Consider the following 21,012-nt stretch of genomic DNA (forward strand, 5'->3'; position numbering starts at 1 on the left):
ACCCTTCATTCGATCCCTGTGAAACCCTACGTTTCAGCAGGATAATGCACGACCGCATGTTGCAGGTCCTGTACGGGCCTTTCTGGATACAGAAAATGTTCGACTGCTGCCCTGGCCAGCGCAATCTACTGATGTCTCGCCAACTGAAAACGTCTGGTCAATGATGGCCGAGCAACTGGCTCGTCACAATACGCCAGTCACTACTCTTGATGAACTGTGGTATCGTGTTGAAGCTGCATGGGCAGCTGTACCTGTACACGCCATCCAAGCTCTGTTTGACTCAATGCTCAGACGTATCAAGGCCGTTATTACGGCCAGAGGTGGTTGTTCTGGATACTGATTTCTCAGGATCTATGCACCCAAATTGCGTGAATATGTAATGTCATGTCAGTTTATGAAACGTCCCCTTAGAACAATTATACAAGACTGTGCTTAAACTGACACACAATAATTTTAGCGCAACGCAATCTGACTATCAAAAATCTCTACAAAAGAATGGCCCAGACAAACATTAAACTATACCTTTCACAAATCACTTACCTCACAAAAATCTTCGTTACTCAAACTACTGCAATACAGCGAGCGCCACTATTGCCAGCTAAATAAAAGATTCGAACTACAGAAGGCACTAACTACTAACTACTAACTAACTAGTTAGCAATTGAAAGATGATAATAGAGAATAAACAATATATTTACCTTAACAGCCTAATATATATAGTAGTTCATAATATCCAGTATTACAAATTATCAAAACTCCGCCATCTCTCTCCCCACATCCACCACTGCTGGCGGCTCGCCTCCAACTGCTCAACGCTACGCGCTGTTCACATCCAGCTGCCCAACACTACAATGGCAGACAACAATGCAAACTAGCCACAGACTGCACACAGCACAACCAGTGATTTTCATACAGAGAGCGCTACATGGCGGCGGCGTTACCAGTATAAGAACCTAAACAGCCTACTTACATAGCCCCCATGCTCCCCACAAAAATTTTACAAATTGTTTTGGGCACTGGCCAATAATGATTTGAAAAATTTTTTCATAATTACAATAACAAAGATATAAAATGCACACACTTATTTATACAATGTTGGTCAAAAGCTAAAATTTTCTCACAGTCCATAAAGACAGTCCAGATTGTTCATCACAGTAAAATTTATTGTTTTTTTTTGTTTTTTTATTTTTTTTAGAGAACAAACAATGTATTTACCTTAACAGTGTTGAAAAAGCATAATATACATAGCAGTTCTTAATATCCATTCTGTACTCAAAAATCCGCCATCTCATTTCCCACATCCACCACTGCTGGCGGCTCACCTCCAACTGCGCAACGCTACGCGCTGTTCACATCCAGCTGCCGCTGCCCAACACTACAATGGCAGACAACAATGCAAACTAGCCACAGACTGCACACAGCACAGCGAGTGATTTTCATACAGAGAGCGCTACGTGGCGGCGGCGTTACCAATATAAGAACCTAAACAGCCTACTTACAAGTTCTAGTATAATATATTTGTCTAATGAATACCCGTTTATCATCTGCATTTCTTCTTGGTGTAGCGATTTAATGGCCAGTAGTGTAGCCAGACGAAAAGTAAAAAAAAAAAAAAAAAAAAAAACGTTGTCGTGATTGCTATTGTCCAATAGTTGCACTGTGTTGATGAGTTCAGCAGCCGTTTCCAGCTATGAATTGCATCCAGTGGCTCTGTTCTAATAAATTCGGATGAGGAACCAAGGAACGAGAAGAATATTCTTTCTAGACTGAGTGAGGGTGAAGCTTGCTGATGCCGACGCATGAAGATCAAAGAAAAAAAAAACGTTTCGCTTTACTAAGGTCCATATTAAAAAGGAATATAAATTCTATTCAGTGAAATTCCTGGCGGAGCGTATGTAATTTAACCAATTTTGAATCCCACTCCAATAGTTCATCGCCACATGATTTTGTGGTGTGGCATATTATTAAATTTGCTTATAACAACGGTAACAGTCAGCAGGAGAGGCTTTTAATAGACTACTATCTATTGCTATGGAATAAAACGCTGTGAACATTATTTTCCTGCTGGCTAGCGCAAGGCAGACGCAGTATTAATTAATATTCACTTCAGTATTGTTGCAGTTGAAGAATAATCTTTGGTAAGTGCCATCTTTTCCTTCTGTACACGAAAGTGAAATGATATTGCTGGTATGAATTTCTAAATATTGTCAACTTCTGCACGTTCAAAAATGGTTCAAAAGGCTCTGAGCACTATGGGACTGAACAGCTGTGGTCATCAGTCCCCTAGAACTTACAACTACTTAAACCTAACTAACCTACGGACATCACACACATCCATGCCCGAGGCAGGATTCGAACCTGCGACCGTAGCGGTCGCACGGTTCCGGACTGCGCGCCTAGAACCGCGAGACCACCGCGGCCGGCCTCTGCACGCTCTTGGCTTAGATATGATGCAGGTATCACGAGCGCTCCGCGCTACGCCAGTAGGCGCTGAGATATGGCCGATGACTTTTACTGAATACCAAGCTTATATCTGCACCGTTGCCTTGCCAACAGATATGACGTAGTAGGGGACACGGAAACTGAACGTTTCCCACGTCCGCGGTGAGGCCTGCCCCGCCAACGAGGTTACAGTTCCACACTGCTGTGGTGGATTACTTGCATCAAACTTGTTTTGCCTACGGCGGAGATAAGTCCGGCTGGCAACGGACCACTTCCGAATTTTATTACACGGCATTAAGGGAACTGGCAATGCGGCCGCCGTCAGAAGACCGTCAACAGTGCTTCTAACTCATCGAAGCCCGTTTACTCCAACTCGCTGCGATGCCTTTAGAAGGCGTCAGAGTCCGTGCGAGAGTTCAAGACGGTCTTCACGGTTATTTATTTATTTAGCGTATGTGGTTTCCAAGTACAAATGGTTTCATGAATGAGATTTTCACTCTGCAGCGGAGTGTGCGCTGATATGAAACTTCCTGGCAGATTAAAACTGTGTGCCCGACCGAGACTCGAACTCGGGACCTTTGCCTTTCGCGGGCAAGTGCTCTACCATCTGAGCTACCGAAGCACGACTCACGCCCGGTACTCACAGCTTTACTTCTGCCAGTACCTCGTCTCCTACCTTCCAAACTTTACAGAAGCTCTCCTGCGAACCTTGCAGAACTAGCACTCCTGAAAGAAAGGATATTGCGGAGACATGGCTTAGCCACAGCCTGGGGGATGTTTCCAGAATGAGATTTTCACTCTGCAGTGGAGTGTGCGCTGATATGAAACTTCCTGGTAGATTAAAACTGTGTGCCCGACCGAGACTCGAACTCGGGACCTTTGCCTTTCGCAGGCAAGTGCTCTACCATCTGAGCTACCGAAGCACGACTCACGCCCGGTACTCACAGCTTTACTTCTGCCAGTACCTCGTCTCCTACCTTCCAAACTTTACAGAAGCTCTCCTGCGAACCTTGCAGAACTAGCACTCCTGAAAGAAAGGATACTGCGGAGACATGGCTTAGCCAAAGCCTGGGGGATGTTTCCAGAATGAGATTTTCACTCTGCAGCGGAGTGTGCGCTGATATGAAACTTCCTGGCAGATTAAAACTGTGTGCCCGACCGAGACTCGAACTCGGGACCTTTGCCTTTCGAGGGCAAGTGCTCTACCATCTGAGCTACCGAAGCACGACTCACGCCCGGTACTCACAGGTCCCGAGTTCGAGTCTCGGTCGGGCACACAGTTTTAATCTGCCAGGAAGTTTCAAATGGTTTCATGTTTGAATACATACAGACAGATAAAGATAAAATCAACATACATTATAACACATAAATAATGTCTCGTCTTATGGACATTCAATGAAGGATAAAGTAGGCATGCACACAGGTTGTTACAATAAGCTATCTTGTCATAGATATAATAAAATTATCATATAGAAATTGTTGCTATAAGGTCATTCGGCAATCACATATATGGAATCTATAGAGTCTCTTTAAAGTTCTGTGTCTAGGTTTTCCATCCACTCGACGGCTGCAGGGGAGGCTGCATAAAGTTCTCGAATGGATCCTTTAAACGCACGTTTAGGGCATTCCTGAATAATGTGCTGGATCGTTTGCTCTGGATGTACCCATCGCACTGTGGTGAATCTCGTATGCCCCATCTACAGAGCATCTCGCCGCTTCTGCCATGACCAGTTCTGAGTCTATTGAGTATAACCCAAGTTCTTCTCGGCAGCTCTGTACCAGGTAGGTTTCCACCAGGTGATATTTCATTGCAGTTCTTGGATAGTCCGGTCTGTGGCCATTCATTTTTCCATGAATCCATAGCATCGTAAGACGTAGCCAAAAGGTTCTGAGCTGTTCTCCATGGTGGTCTTCTAGATCTTAGTCGGGAATGATGTGGGGCACTGTCCTGATGGATTGGAATGTTGGTATTGGAGGAGATTTTACGCCATTCACTAACTAAGGCGGTGTGCCGCCTAAGATGTGGTGGAGCTATACTGCAGAGAACAGGAAGCCAAGGTAGTGGGATGGATTTAACGGTCCCAGTTATCGTTCTCATGGTGTTATTTAGTTAAGTATCCACTTTAGAAGTGTGGCTGCTGTTAAGCCAAACAGGGCTGCAGTATTCCGCAACAGAGTATACCAGCGCTACAGAAGAAATCCTCAGAGTATGTACATCAGCTCCCCAGCTAGTATTGGCGAGCTTTTGAATAATATGATTTCTTGTTCGTATCTTAGCAGCAGTATCTATTAGGTGTGGTTTGAATGTAAGCGATCTATCCAATTTAATACCAAGATATTTTGGGTTTGGGTTATGCTTTAACTTTCTACCAGTAAAGGTAACGTCAAGGGATCGGGTTGCCTGTTGGTTGTTTAAATGAAACACTGTACCTTCTGACTTTATTGAGTTAGGAATTAATCTCCAAGATCTGAAATCCATTACTCCGAGTTCTTGGTTAAGGGAGTTTTCGCACTGTTCCAAACTTTCATGTTGCACAGCCAGGGCCATGTCATCTGCATAACAGAACATCCGCGCATTTGTTGTTGGTATGTCGCTTATGTACACATTGAAAAGTAATGGTGCCAATACAGAACCTTGTGGTAAGCCGTTGTTTGAAACAATGGTTCGACTCTTCTTTCCTTCTAGATGAACTTCAAGGGTTCTATTGCTGATCATATCACTTAGTAATTTGTACAAGGTCTAGCAAGGGATAATCTCAAGTATCTTGCTAAGAAGACCATGCCACGGTGAACGAGCGTCGCCGTATCACAAAGTACGAGAAATGTATCAGCGCAAAGGGACGCTCATTGCGGCAGTCCATGCGGCGGAGGACAGGTAAGCTGTAACACAAACAGGTATTGCCTAAGATTTCATCCATTACGGTCGCTTCTTTGCTGAGGGCCCAAGAAGCGACGTGGGGCGGGAGGTACGTGGTGCACGACATGCCAGCAACCAAGACTGTACAATACGACGACGCGCTTTTGGCAGACATTATCCGGGACGAACTGTATATTGCCTTCAAGAGTGGCAGGTTCAACAAATCTCCTGGACCTGATGGGCTCCCTATTGAGTTTCTCCGCTCCTTCTCCGGTCTTATGGGCGCAACATGAACCCGAATGTATAAAGAACTTATTCCAGGTCCCAACCGCATTTGCGGAAGGCATCATGATCCTTGTGTCTAAACCTGGCGGTGACTATCGACCGCCGCGCGGGATTAGCCAAGTGGTCTGAGGCGCTGCAGTCATCGACTGTGCGGCTGGTCCCGGCGGAGGTTCGAGTCCTCCCTCGGGCATGGGTGTGTGTGTTTGTCTCTAGGATAATTTAGATTAAGTAGTGTGTAAGCTTTGGGACTGATGACCTTAGCAGTTAAGTCCCATAAGATTTCACACACATTTGAACATTTGACTATCGACCCCTGACTTTGTTAAAGGCCGTCTATAAGCTTTTTCCACGCATCCTTCGTCCCCGTCAACATTCCACAGCCGTGGATGCAATACATACCGATCAAATGTGCCTAGGCGTCGGGTTCTTATAGGGACATAATCGCATTGATATCGGCCTGCAACCTCCTAGGCACCCTTGTACGAGAGCAGTGGATTTCGGCCTCGCATTCGACTGCATCGATCATAGTTTTCTGCGTGCGGTCATGGATGAATAGGTGGATGGCTGGTAGATGTAGTTGGTTGGGTTAGGTTGTTTTGGGGGAGGGGACCAGACAGCGAGGTCATCGGTCTCATCGGATTGGGGAAGGACGGGGAGGGAAGTCGGCCGTGCCCTTTCAAAGGAACCATCCCAGCGTTTGCCTGGAGCGATTTAGGGAAATCACGGAAAACCTAAATCAGGATGGCCGGACGGGGGTTCTAACCGTCGTCTTCCCGATCGCGAGTCCAGTGTGCTAGCCACTGCGCCACCTCGCTCGGTGGTAAATGTAGTCCTCCGCTTGATTCACGTAGCACATTTGAGAACAATGGTGAAGGGTTATCGATCATAACCTGTTTCAGTCGAACGCTGCGTGAGGCAAGGATGCCTCTTGTCCGCAGTAGCCCGCAAGTCAACCCTGCCTGGTCCCCACCGACGTTTGGGAAGGGTTTATTTACAGACCGCGAGTTTCCGATGTTTTGCATATGCCGACGACGTCGTATTCCTGGCCAGATCTGGGGACATATAGACGCCGCTAAGATGGCTTCAACAGTACGGTACTGTGGCGGGCAGTATCATCAATCTGCGAAAGTCGAAACATGTGGATGAGGGAAGAGGATTTGGCCCTGAGAACGACAGTGCTCACCACTAAAGTACCCGCGGTCAAATTTTTAGGGGTACTCTTTAACGGGCATATTCAACGTACTGCAATGGTCACCACACAGTGGTCACACATAGTGGGCTGTTGCAAAAAATACAAGCACTGATGCGACTCCACACGCTACACACGATAGACATGTTCTACCTGGTTCAAATGGCTCTAAGCATTATGGGACTTAACATCTGAGGTCATCAGTCCCATAGACTTAGAACTACTTAAACCTAACTAACCTAAGGACATCACACCCATCCACGCCCGAGGCAGGATTGGAACCTGCGACCGTAGCAGCAGCGCGGTTCCGGACTGAAGCGCCTAGAACCGCTCGGCCACAACGGCTGGCTGTTCTAGCTGGCACAGTACATTAATGTCTACGTAGGAGGGAGACTTCCCATCGTACCCCCTCCCCCCCCCCCCCCCAAGATTTAGTGGTAAGATGGGCCAAAAACTCAACACAGGTCCAACATGAAAACAGGAAGTAGGTGTACTGAACTGTGAAGAAAATCGATACAGTGAACGGTCCAAACTCAAGATGTGCAACATCGGCGAGTTTGAAAAGCCACAGCATCTTGGTTATATGGTCACGGTGCTGGATTACGAAGGAGGATTTCCGTATTTAAATCTCCCTCGTACTCCATTTTTTTTTTTTTTTTTTTTTTTTACAAAACTACGAACTGTCCGTATGGTCATTGACGTGTCTGTTCGCTGTATTCAAATTTGTGTCTGTGTCATGATGTAACGTCCTTTTGCAACAGCGAGGTGTAAGAAAGGGACCTCCAGATGTACGTACCTCCTATTTGCTCTACCCAAGTACCACATGTTACGACTTTTGCGTTCCGTTTTGGAAGTTTTGACTCTTCAGTTCGTTTGTTGTAACATAGTTCACATCGTTTATTTGTTACTTTGATTTCTGGGAGAGGTCTATCCGGCATCTCGTCTGCTATTCATCACATTAACTTGCGACGGTAATATATTATTACCTCATGACAGGCACGTCAGTCACCGGATGGACAGTTCATAATTTTGTGAAAAAAGACGGACACGAGGGAGATTTGAACACAGATATGCCCCCACCGCAGTCCAACACCATGTTCACATAACCGCGACGTGAGACTTGTGAGAATGCCGCGGAAAACTGCTAACAGTACATCGCGATGTGCAATGAGCGAAAAAGCCGACTTGAATAATGTGACTGGTATACTAGCAACACTCAGTGTCATAGTGATAATCCTCTAATCACAGATAATCAGTACGTACCGACCACTAGTAATGATTTTAATCCTAATGATGAGCAAATAAATTCAATTATGTCCACACTTAATTTAACGACAATTGATGACGCGGCACGTTCCGTTACAATTAACGCTGCCCAGTTTGACACACCTGACTTGCAAAATTTACGCAATGAACAGATAAATGATTCTAACGAAGGTGAACAATGTACTCAAAGTACGTCAGATTTATTTGATTCCACTGTAGAGACCAACAGCGTACATCCAATTGGCAAACCTTTTCAAGAATCAGAGAATGACCAAATGGTTACACAAAACGTGACAAATGCAGATACACCATCACACAGCACAGAAAATAGAGTCGCTAATTTTGGCTTGGATCAAGTTATGGCATTATTGCTATAAGTTAATGAATCGAACAAACAACTTAATGAAAAACTAGACAACAATTCCGAACAGTCGAATGGAAAACAAGACAACAATTTCAAAAAGCTTAGTGAACAGATTACAGACATTGCCGTGCAATGTCATGATACTAAAGAACAATTACGTGAGGAAATTAAGGCTTGTTCTAGGAACAGTAGTGAAGAAATTAGATCTGTTGCACAAGAAGTAAGTAATACGCAAGCAGCCACAACAAAATTACTTAGAGATGAAATCAGTGCACTCGCTAGACAATGTTCAGAAAACGCAACACAGTTACGCGACGAGTTTAAATTAATGTCAGCAGAACTTTCACGCACACTGGATGCGAAAGTCGACAAGAAATTGGAACAACAGAATAGCCAAATTGACGAACGTTTTAATTACCACTTACAAAACAGTAAACCCGTTACCGTAAATTCATGCAGGAACAGAACAAAGTAAAGAAACAAGTCATGGAAACAATTACTGCACAGAGACAGGAAGATAAGCGTTAATTGTTTAGGAAAGCAAAAACATACGTAGACAACAACATAGCTACAGTATCAGACGAAATCAAACAGTTGAACACCGAATTGCATGATGAAATCTCCGATCTTAAAACAAAAACAGACAGACACACAGTAGGCTTTCAGACAGTGACCAACAGACTTGAACAATTATAATTGATACAGGATCCTGATGCCATCAAAGCAGACGTTAAGAAATTGAACAAAACCACACGTAAAATTCAAAAACAAATTAATGCTTGTGACACTAAAAATGACGATCAGGTAAAAGCACTGACTGAAAAATATGATGAATTGGCCAGTCGTATTGACGTTATCGAAAGTAACAATGACACCAAATCAGACGATACGTCACCAGTTTCGTTTAATCAAACACCCGAATTCCAAAATTTACAGCAGACAATCAGTGAGATATGTTCGTCCAATAATACATTACGTAGAAAATTGTCATCTTTACAGCACGAAGTGATGGAGATGAAAAATGTTTCAGCCTCTAACACGACAAAGCATACGGCACATTCCGAACATGTCTCTCACTCACACAGCCAGTATAATTTAGATACTTTACAGAGAGTACGTGACTTAGAATCCGAACAGACACAGACAAATAGATTCTCATGCAATCCTGAACCTGCTCAGATATTCGGAGATTATAATTTTGATTACAAGCACTTTCTATACGTGAGAAAATTTAAGGTATTAAATAATGACAGAATACAGATACCCTCTTTGGACTGGATGCAACAATTTGCTTTTGAATTTTCACCGGCGTTGCTTGTAACGCAGAAACTAAAATTTATTTGCAGAGCGTAAAAGACCTCAGGGGATTCATTACAATTCGATGAATATGTGCCGTAGCGTGCACAGGGCCCCGAGCCGTAGTAGTGCTATTTCATCTTTAGTTTTCTGCACTGCTGCCTACTCTTTTACTATCCTTTATATCTATCAAAACATCTCTTCAGCTATCTATCTATCTAGGATTAAGAATGAGTAAAGAAAACCTAATACGACAAGTTTTTACCGAAAGTGACAGTTTTCATTAGACACTCCCGGAATGGCAAGAACTACCAGCAAATTTTTAATAACAGACAAAATTTTAATCATCAGTATGTACAAAATTTTCAGCAATCGCATACACATTTTGGTGACAATAGAGGCTTTTCCCTACAACAGCAACAAAACCAGCTGGTTAGCATAGATAACCAACAATGTAATGTACAAGGACAATCAAGCTTTAATGTTTCGCCGCCTACACGCATACCGTCGGCTCCACCAAATAGTAACGCCCAGCAACAAGGAAATCACTACGTACAGAAGACGCATCATTTCAACTCCTTTCGTAATGCGCCGCATAGCAGTGATTATTATGACAGACGTAAAAGTAATGAGCACAATGTTCAGCGTAACAGTCGGTCTTACCAGCAGCAGAATCAATCACAACAACAGATTATCATGAATAAACCAGACAGTAGGTATCGTCAGGACGAAGTAACAGAACAGTACAAATAGTAGAAATGCCACAGCATCTTCCTGCAAATAACAGCACGTCAGATAGAATTTGACTACATACAGCACAGGTTGCATCTTCCAACAACGTAAGCAATACTTTTGACACACACAATTTATTTCACGAAAATGTTATTACTTTTGACGACATCCGAGACACACTTTTGCATGAAAAACCAGTTATTCAAAAAACCATTTCCCACCCTGTCATTGAAGTAAAGATTGGATCATCCACATTTTCATCAGTAATCGATTCTGTATCACCTATGTCAGTTATAAATGAAGAAACCTTTAACGAATGTAACAAAGAGAATATTTATCCTACGTTACCATTAGGCAAAACTAAAGTAAAAGGAGCAGTATCCAGTAAAGGATTAGATGTAAAATTACAGACACACTTATCATTTTGTATTGCAGGTCATACGTTCCACTCAAATTTTTGGATTGTTCCCTTATTGACAACAGACGTTATTTTAGGTACGAATTTTCTGGTACAACATGATGCAATTATTGACTTTCAAAATTCCTATTTGATGTTAAAGGATGAAAATATACAACTGGCATTAGAATTTCAGCACGCTTTATCTGCAGAAGAACAGACAATTAATCGAACAAAGGTCATTTCTACATCGCGTAACATAGACTGTCATTCCACATTGTTCACAGATACGTTTGTTCACAACTACAATACACCAGACGAAGCCGGCTATGACGTTATACAAATGATTTCTGATAACATAAAACAGAGCAACGCAAAGACAGATGATGAACGTACTCAACTACGCAACATTCTTTTACAGCAAGCTCCAGTTTTTGACAACACCCCTGGTACTATGTCCGGTTTATGTATGAATTTCAAGTTAAACAGTATGACAGATATAAAGTTAAACATTATCCTATTCCGTATATCCGTACACAAAATATTGTAGCAGACGAACTATCACGTTCTCTCAGCAACCATCAGCAAGACATCGCGACGAACTTCCGCCAAGCAAATTTTAGCGTCATGTATATTCAACAAGTTGCATTCGAAAATTTCATTTCGTCATCATTACGAGATATAGCACAAGATCAGAGCAAAGACAACTTATGGAAAGAAATTAAACATCTTTGGCAAGATAGGAATAATATTACCATTAGAAACCATTACACTGTACGCAATAACATTCTGTTTCGCCGCTCTCACCCTGACAGCAACAACTGGTTAATATGTATTCCTGACGAACTTGTTAACAAATTAATTTGGTATACTCATTTAAGTTACGCACATTACGGAGCCAGAAAATGTTTTCTTATACTGAAACAGAACTGTTATTTTGCGAACATGGAGAAACGTATTCGACGAGTTTTAGCGTCATGTAAAATCTGCCAGAAAGCTAAATCAGACACGACTTCACATATTCCTCCGTTACATTCCATTGTACCCGTTAAATTGAGACACATGGCCGCTGTAGACATTTTTGGTCCGATTCCCAGATCTAATAGAGGTTTTTGCTACATCTTTGTCACCGTTGAACTCACTTCGAAATTTGTAACCTTCACTCCGTTGCGCAAAGCTACTGCTAAATCTATTTCTAATGCATTTGTAAAACATTTCTTGTTTCATGTAGGGCATGTATTGAAAGTAATTTCCGACAGTGGACCGCAATTTCGATCTGCGATATGGACACGTATGTTACGAGCTGGAAACATTTCTCCGATCTACATATAAGTATCACGCTTCTTCGAACCCTTCTGAACGACTGATGAAAGAAATTGGTAAACTATGTAAATATACTGCCATAAAAACATATTGATTGGGATACACACATACTCTCATTCCAGGATGTAATTAACTCCGTACCAAATGAATCTACTATGCTATCTCCGACTGTTATATTGAAAAATGTTGAACCACCTAACAAAATTAAAGAATTAGTATCCTTTCCTACATCTCGTCGACTACGCCACCATGAAATAATTGACATTTGCGCTGAACAACATCAAACGTGCCGCAGAGCGCCAGAGACGACAGCAGAAACAGGTTTGTACACGCCGTGACTTTCACATTGGACAGAAGATATTAGTATGCACGCATTATTTATCCAACAGAGGAAAGAGTAGATGCAGTAAATTTGAGCTTCTATACGCAGGTCCATATAGAATACGAAGCATTCCTCACCCCAATGTAGTACATGTCGAAACTTTGAGAACCAGGAAAAGCAAGGGCAATCACCATGTCTCCAATATTAAACCCTTTATTGAATGAACATACTTTATGATTTATCACACTGTAATGCCATTTCCAGATATTTATATGACCACTTACTGATGATGATTATGTTTTTTCTTGGCAAGTGCCCGGCAAGGTAAGGTTAGCAGGTCGCTTTTCTTGTCGTTAGACATCAGACCGTGCACATTTTCCATTTTTTGTGTATGTATGATTGGCTTCCTATCGAAAGTAGCATTTTTGTCTGTATGCACTATGAAATCTTTAAGATATAACAAACACCAGTTGACTTTGACATTTTTCCTTATGATAATATCTTGACTATTCTACATTTTTTGCTACTATATTATGATATTGTGTGTACGTTTTTTGCACTTGAAAACTGTCTATGTTTTTGACATAATACGTTTTCTGTCACGCTATGCTGTATGCTTAGTTATATCACTAGAAACAAGTTTTTGTTTAATGGGTATATGATTTAAATGCAAGATGTTAATCCTCATTCATCATTTTCAGAAAGCAATACCATGTAAAAGAAATAAATTATACAACCACAGTGGTTTACTATGAAATGAAAATTTTACCATCAGAATGAACGAAAGAAAATGAAATACCTTGTCATGAAGAGTAAATGGATCAGAATTAACAAGCATTAACAAGAATATACTATACACACTGCATAATAGCAGTCTTAACTAATTACTTTTCTTTCAGAATACGAGGCGATTATTGCAGGCTGTCAGACAGAACTACACATGTTAATTTTAGTGATGAAATATGCTAGAAGTAAGAAACTCTATACTATGAATAGTTGTATGAAGTAAATGGGAATATGAATAATGAATCATGAAGTATATTTTTTGCAGATGATAATAAATGATAATGATGAAGTTATGGTAATATGAATAATGAAGTTTTTCTTTGCAGATGATGATGATGATGAGGTTTATATATTTTGTATTAGTTAGGAGATGCTATGTAGTATTTAAGTATTTGTTGCAGTTCCTGTTGACAGTATGTTTTATGTTGCATAGTATAATGACTGAATGTTTTGGGAAAGACAGCTAGAGTACATACAAATTAAGTCCACGTGTCATTAGCTGTTAATTCGAGGTTTACTACTTTTCAGCATAATATACATTTTTCTTTCAGGTCTATAATCCATTTTGTATTTTTTTCCAGGAAAAACTTTTCATGATATTAATATTCTATAAGCAGTTAGTTATTAAACCTGTTCTAGTAGTAACATTTTTTTACCCAGTTGTGTCTATCATTTATGAATGTGATCACATATACTGTCTTTGTTTCATAACCTTGCTACAGCTGACTCATGACGAATGACGTTATTAATCCTACGTTGACGTTAGAATATGGATTCTACAAGAATGTGGTGTTGACATGTCAAGCTGTCCACCACCTTGAACGATGGAGATGTCATTATGGTCCTACTGTTTGGTGTACCTAATGTACAACCAAAATGATAACATAGAATATTAATACAACATTTCAGTGTCTTGGCTACACTGATAAATACTTCAGGGAAGAGAACTTCAAATTATCTCACTTGGCGTTGTGGTACTGTAGAAAGATATGGACTTTCAGTGCAGCTACGTGCAACCCACTGTGCTACAACCATGATGCTATCCTTCCCATTCCTTTCCTAGTTCTTGTAAAATGTTAGAGACTCATATAGTGCGTATGCACTTTATTTCATTTCCTGATGTATTCAGTTCTTGTAAAAATGCTAAAGACTTACACAGTGCGTGTGCACTTCATTTCATTTGTTAATATGATCAGTTGTCCTAAATATGCTAAAGACTTTTACAGTGCATGTGCACTCTATTTCATTTCTTAATGTATTCAGTTCTTGTAATATGCTAAGGACTTTTACAGTGCTTGTGCACTTTATTTAATTTGTTAATATGATCAGTTCTCCTAAATAGGCTAAATACTTTTACAGTGCGTGTGCACTTTATTTCATTTCTTATTGTATTCAGTTCTTGTAATATGCTAAGGACTTTCACAGTGCGTGTGCACTTTATTTAATTTCTTAATATATTCAGTTCTTGTAAAAAAAAAATGCTAAAGACTTATACAGTGCATGTGCACTTTATGTCATTTGTTAATATATTTTATACTCATTGTGTATACATTTTGTCATTTCTTAATACGTTCTGAACTCAATGCATGTGCACTTATTTCATTTCTTAATATGTTCTGCACTTATCTATAATGTGCATACTCTGTGACTGTAGACTTAGTAAACTAAATAGATTATAGAAAAATTTGTTGCTTATGGCAAGTCCAATTGACTCACCATCGCTGCCAAATTTTTGACCCCCCCCCCGCCAGTGGAGGGTTATGTAAGACGTCCATAATTAAGGAATTTGTTGCTAGCGCACTCAAGCAGATGTAATTTCGATGGATTGCTCACGCGCTGCCTGCGATATGTAAGCTATAAGAGAATCTGAGACCAGAGAGCATTGTTGACTGCAGTAGGAACTGTGTAGCAGTAGGAGTAAGTAGTTGCTAGCGAGCAGACTGGTGTATCGTGTTGGCTGGGCCGGTCGCGTGGAGCGATGGCGGTGCCTGAGCGTTGTAGTATAAGGTAAAAGCAGCCTCGCGCATATGTAGTATTGTTATGTCAAGTCCGATGTAAATGTTTAAAAAAAAATCTCTTAGTAATAATCTTTCTCATAAAAAGTATCTTTTGATAATCATTCATTTCAGTTTAAAGAATTTACTAATTTCTCCAATACTTGGTCATCCAGATTATTGTAAAGAAAAATCAGTTGTTTCCTTTTATACATGACAAATGTATCGGCCAGCATTGCACTGAGCTGCGCCAGAAAAATTTCTTATAGGAGCAGATATATACGCATTATCCGGCGACCTAATTGAGGTAAGATTTTTCAATTTATTCAGAATGATCTTTCAGGGCCATAACGCAGCACTGCTGACGTCTAAAATTTACCAGTTTAAATTCACACAGTCAATTATTGAAAGGCTGTAAGTGAGTCACATTTTTTATTGAGAGATTAGTCACATTTTATTATTGATAGGTTACGCGATTTATTTTTTGGAAGGTTACACTAAATGTGAAAGATAATTATATGTTTTATCTGTGGGGAGGTTACACGATGGAAGAGAGTACGGCGTACGATCTGTTTATCCTTTGCCCCTAAGGAAGTGTGGACTTAGTGGTGCGTGACAGTGAATGGCAAAATCGCTAATAGCCAACAATTGCACTCCATTCATCTGGTCGAAGCGCCGTTGTATTCATGTTGTACATAACTGATTTTGATTCACATCGGTTCTAATGTGGTACGGTGGCTACATGTTGGCTACTCACACAACGAAGGTTAGCCCTACTTTTACGACGCCCGCCCACGTCGATTGATTCTGAAACTCTATTCCAACTGAATGCCGTCTACTTCGCAGCCGTCAAGACAACTGCAGTCACCTGGATTATAGGAATGGCGCTGTAGTATTTATTCCGCGACGGTAACAAAGACGTTTTAATGATAAAATCTTCTCGGGTTGACAGCCGAGTCAATGTGTTGTTCTCCAGCAACGTTCCAGCAAGTCTTCGCCTGAAGATGGCAAGTAGGAAACTTACTGAAACGTTGCTGGAGAGCAACACATTGACTCGGCTGTCAGCCCGAAAAGATTTTACCACCGAGACTCGCCGAGAAAGCCTGCATTCTCATATACAGACGTTTTAGATTATTGGTCCTCCCTACTGGAAAAACACACAGACTTATAACTACATAGGCGTTGTGGTCAGGCGACGCCTTAAGGAAAGTATATAAGCGTAGCAGAGAGCGAAGGCACACATATTTCCAAGGTTGTTTCGACCACGCTGCAAGATTTCAATTAGAAACCCTTAAACATCCTCCATGCAGTCCCTTACGCATCCTCCATGCAGCCCCTAGCGATTTCCATATCTTTGGAGCCCTGACGAAAGACATTTGTGAGTGACGATTTGATTCGGAAGAAGAACTGCACACGCTTGGGTCCAATCATGGTTCTGTAAGCAACAGCAAACATTTTCCCATCATTATACTGACCGTCTTGTCTCACAGTAGGATAAATGTATTAAAAGTTATGGCGATTACTTTCGAAATAATAGCCAGTGTACTAATTTTTTTTCCATCTGTCTCGTTTTCATTTGACTGTCCCTTTTAGATGGAGCTACCACCGATGAATCTTTTGTGTTCCTCTTACAGTTTAAGATAAACTTACGCACACTGAACGGCCTCAAAGAGCGGGCATTGGCTATGCTGCAAAACCAGTCTGCGGACAGGGAAGCAGAGTGCTAGGCAAGGCGCCCTAATAAACGGCCCTCATCTGCAAAATAAATGCAGGCTAAAGTAAGAGTTGTTGTGACCCCAAGGGCGGGGACGGCCGGACGTGCTCCTATTTACCGTAATGGTGTCCACATAAGGCAGGTAATCAGAGTAGCGAGGCGTGCCCGCTCTGTATCCCACGCTGGCGACGTTCGTTATACACCGCAGTCCAATTTGCTTGCTGAGGTCCCGGCCAGTTTGCTGGCCGAATTATCGCCTGAGTCAGCAGTACACTCGCGATATATGGCCCGCTGTGAGAGAGCGGCCGAGTCGAATTCTGGCCACAGCACAGCTGCAGGAAGCGGTTCGCTGTCTACACGGCTGAGGTGGCCATCTAAGTACGATACTTGTGGGTACCTGGATGAGTTCAGTTAATGTAGCCGTATACCTATCTTAGCCTGTCGTAGGTCTACCAAAGAGACTGCTTACACTACGCTTGTCCCCCCCTATTCTGGAGTACTGCTGTGCGGTGTGGGATCCGCATCAGGTGGGACTGACGGATGACATCGAAAAAGTACAAAGAATGGCAACTCGTTTAGTATTATCGCGAAACAGGGGATAGTGTCACAGACATGATACGTGAATTGGAGTGGCAATCATTAAAACAAAGGCGTTTTTCGTTGCGACGGGATCTTCTCATGACATTTCATTCACCAGTTTTCTCCTCCGATGGCGAAAACACTCTGTTGGCACCCACCTACATAGGAAGAAATGATCATCACGATAAAATAAGAGAAATCAGAGCTCGGAAAAATTTAAGTGCTCGTTTTTCCCGCGTGCCGTTCGAGAGTGGAACGGTAGAGAGACAGCATGAAGGTGGTTCATTGAACCCCCTGCCAGGCACTTTATTGTGAATAGCAGAGTAATCACGTAGATGTAGATGTAGAGTCAGGGAGTAGTAACAAGTAAATCACTTGCCACAGCAAGGTCACAAAGTCATTAGACAAATTTTCAGCCACATCTCCGTAAATAAGTCATGTCCTCTCTGAAAGTGGGGCTTCATTAGATGTTCACGTATTTAGCTCCTAAATACCCCTGTATCCCAGTGAACGGAGACTTTGAGTAAAATGCAGCATTCAACAGAAAGGACAGCAACTATGGAGATTCCACATAAACGGGCCATTCCATTAAATAACCATTTACAGGCCACAGTTCTGATAAACTCATAGAAACAGATTAAAGCTTGAACAGCAATCGTTAATTTACACCTGATTTTACGGGACTGTTTCCACAAATACGTCTAAGGACTAAGGAATTCTGGTCGGCTGCTTGCAGTCTCATAACATTATCGTATTTTTGAGCCGTGCTGTTAGTAGGTTTCTGCTGTTTGTAGGCCTCTGTTGGAGGCCAGACCGTATCGTTTAGTTGACATGGTTGCGTTTGTTTGTCTTCTTCTCGTGTTGACTGGCGCCACTTGGTTTCGCAAGCGTTGCCTGTCCGCTAGTGGCAGCAGCGGCGGTTATCGATATGTAGTAACTGTGGCCCTATCTTTGTGGCGACGTCGTGGTTGTTCCGAGTCGAGTCAGTAGCAGTTCGATTGGGGACTCAGCAGGAGCCAGGTGCGCAGTGCAGTGCGGCGCGCATGGACTGCTGGTCCGAAGGCCTGTGGTTACGAAGGTACACGACCTCGTCGTAAACCGGATCCTGAAAGCTTAAGTTGAGTGCATTTCGATTCAAATAGAGAAACCTCCACCATTGTGAGATCTTGCGATTTTCCAGTGACTTCGGTTTGTGTTGGTGCCCGTAGTGTTGCCGAGGCGAAGAGCAGCGAGTGGAGTGCTTGGGGAAGGCGGATCTGATTAGCTTTCCTGGACTTCTAATTGCTACTTATTGCGTTCAGTTTGTTACTATTTGTTAAGTTCAACCAGCGGTATTTTTCCTGCCTCGTGGCCGCTAACGCCCCAATTACCTGCCCTGGGGGTTTGTGTATGTAACGGCAGTGTACGTTTCCTCACCTTGCCGCTGCTGTCCGGTGATGTGTGTAGTTTTGACAGCTTTCTTGATTGTAGGCCGGATGGTGCTTCCTCTACTCTGGTGGTAGTGATTCCTTTCTCGTTCTGGGCGCTCTAAGCACAGTATTCTGCGGATGGAGTCCAGACCGCCAGTCGCTATGGACGCAGGTTCGAATCCTGCCTCGGGCATGGATGTGTGTGTCATGTCCTTAGATTAGATAGGTTTAAGTAGTTCTAAGTTCTAGGGGACTGATGACCTCAGAAGTTGAGTCCCATAGTGCTCAAAGCCATTTGAACCATTTGAGCCAGACCGCCAGTTCCGGCTTTGGAGTATTTTTACATCTTTGCATTTGGTTTATCGGTCGTCAGGTAGCCTCAGCAAGATTATCATTAGTCATTCGTTAGACTGCCACTAGTCTGAGCTACCATCTTGTGAACTGAATGCAGCTCTTGGCTGCCTATCTCATCGCTCGCGAAAGTGTTTTTTTTTTTTTTTTTTGCCGTACCTACTCAGAGGTCGATTCCTGGTGCACCGTCTATGACAGTTTCTAAAACTGTATATAATTGCCATTTTTGGCGTTACAGCAGCTTTAAATGATTGTGCTACCAAGTTACCATTATTTTGTCTCACCTGTTTGGTGATCAATTGCTTGTGCTTTTGAATTAACGTTTGCTGTTGTATTTTTTATATGATTGCCATTCTTGGCGTTACAGCAGGTTTAAATGGTTATGCTACCAAGTTTATCGTCATTTGGTCTCACCCGTTTGGTGATCAGTTGCCTGTCTTTTTAAATTAACCTTTGCTATTGCATTGCTGTTTTACATTATGTTTGTTAAATTTTTAATAATTGCCGTTCTTGGCGTTAAAGGCCTTCAGAAGTGACTGTGGTTACTTGCCTTAAAATTCTAATTAGGATCACATTGGCTTGTTTTTAAAACATTATTTGCTCTGTCTGTATTTTATGCTCATTTGGTAAATTGTAACGCAATGAAAGTACTATTCATTACAAAATTGTTTATTTCTTTATTAATAACGTGTGATATATTGATTTATTGCTGAGTCTGGAATTACCGTTTTAAAACAAATGTGTGTAATTGAAAAAGGGAACCAATGGCAACTGATTACGGAACCGTCCACAATCGTAACCGAATCCTGCCTTCCTTGACTATCCGGTTTCAATCTCCGTAAATAAGTCATGTCCTCTCTGAAAGTGGGGCTTGACTAGTTGTTCACGTGATTTAGCTCCTAAATACACCTGTATCCCAGTGAACGGAGACTTTCAGTAAAATGCAGCATTTAACAGAAAGGACAGCAACTATGGAGATTCCACATAAACGGGTCATTCCAGTAAATAACCAATTACAGGCCACAGTTCTGCTAAACTCATAGGACAAGATTAAACCTTGAACAGCAATCTTTAATTTACACATGGTTCTACGGCACTGTTTTTACAAATACACTCCTGGAAATTGAAATAAGAACACCGTGAATTCATTGTCCCAGGAAGGGGAAACTTTATTGACACATTCCTGGGGTCAGATACATCACATGATCACACTGACAGAACCACAGGCACATAGACACAGGCAACAGAGCATGCACAATGTCGGCACTAGTACAGTGTATATCCACCTTTCGCAGCAATGCAGGCTGCTATTCTCCCATGGAGACGATCGTAGAGATGCTGGATGTAGTCCTGTGGAACGGCTTGCCATGCCATTTCCACCTGGCGCCTCAGTTGGACCAGCGTTCGTGCTGGACGTGCAGACCGCGTGAGACGACGCTTCATCCAGTCCCAAACATGCTCAATGGGGGACAGATCCGGAGATCTTGCTGGCCAGGGTAGTTGACTTACACCTTCTAGAGCACGTTGGGTGGCACGGGATACATGCGGACGTGCATTGTCCTGTTGGAACAGCAAGTTCCCTTGCCGGTCTAGGAATGGTAGAACGATGGGTTCGATGACGGTTTGGATGTACCGTGCACTATTCAGTGGTGTACGGCCAGTGTAGGAGATCGCTCCCCACACCATGATGCCGGGTGTTGGCCCTG

At 42.2% G+C, this 21,012-nt stretch overlaps 1 non-coding gene across 1 annotated transcript; it reads right to left on the reverse strand.

Annotated features, from left to right (window-relative positions):
• Window positions 1-3,592: 3,592 nt before the first annotated feature.
• On the reverse strand, window positions 3,593-3,667 carry Trnas-cga (transfer RNA serine (anticodon CGA)). Its single transcript has one exon. It is a non-coding gene; the product is annotated as a tRNA-Ser (tRNA).
• Between the last annotated feature and the right edge of the window lie 17,345 nt (window positions 3,668-21,012).

Source organism: Schistocerca cancellata, chromosome 1, assembly GCF_023864275.1.
Source record: "Schistocerca cancellata isolate TAMUIC-IGC-003103 chromosome 1, iqSchCanc2.1, whole genome shotgun sequence".
NCBI classification, from domain to species: domain Eukaryota; kingdom Metazoa; phylum Arthropoda; class Insecta; order Orthoptera; family Acrididae; genus Schistocerca; species Schistocerca cancellata.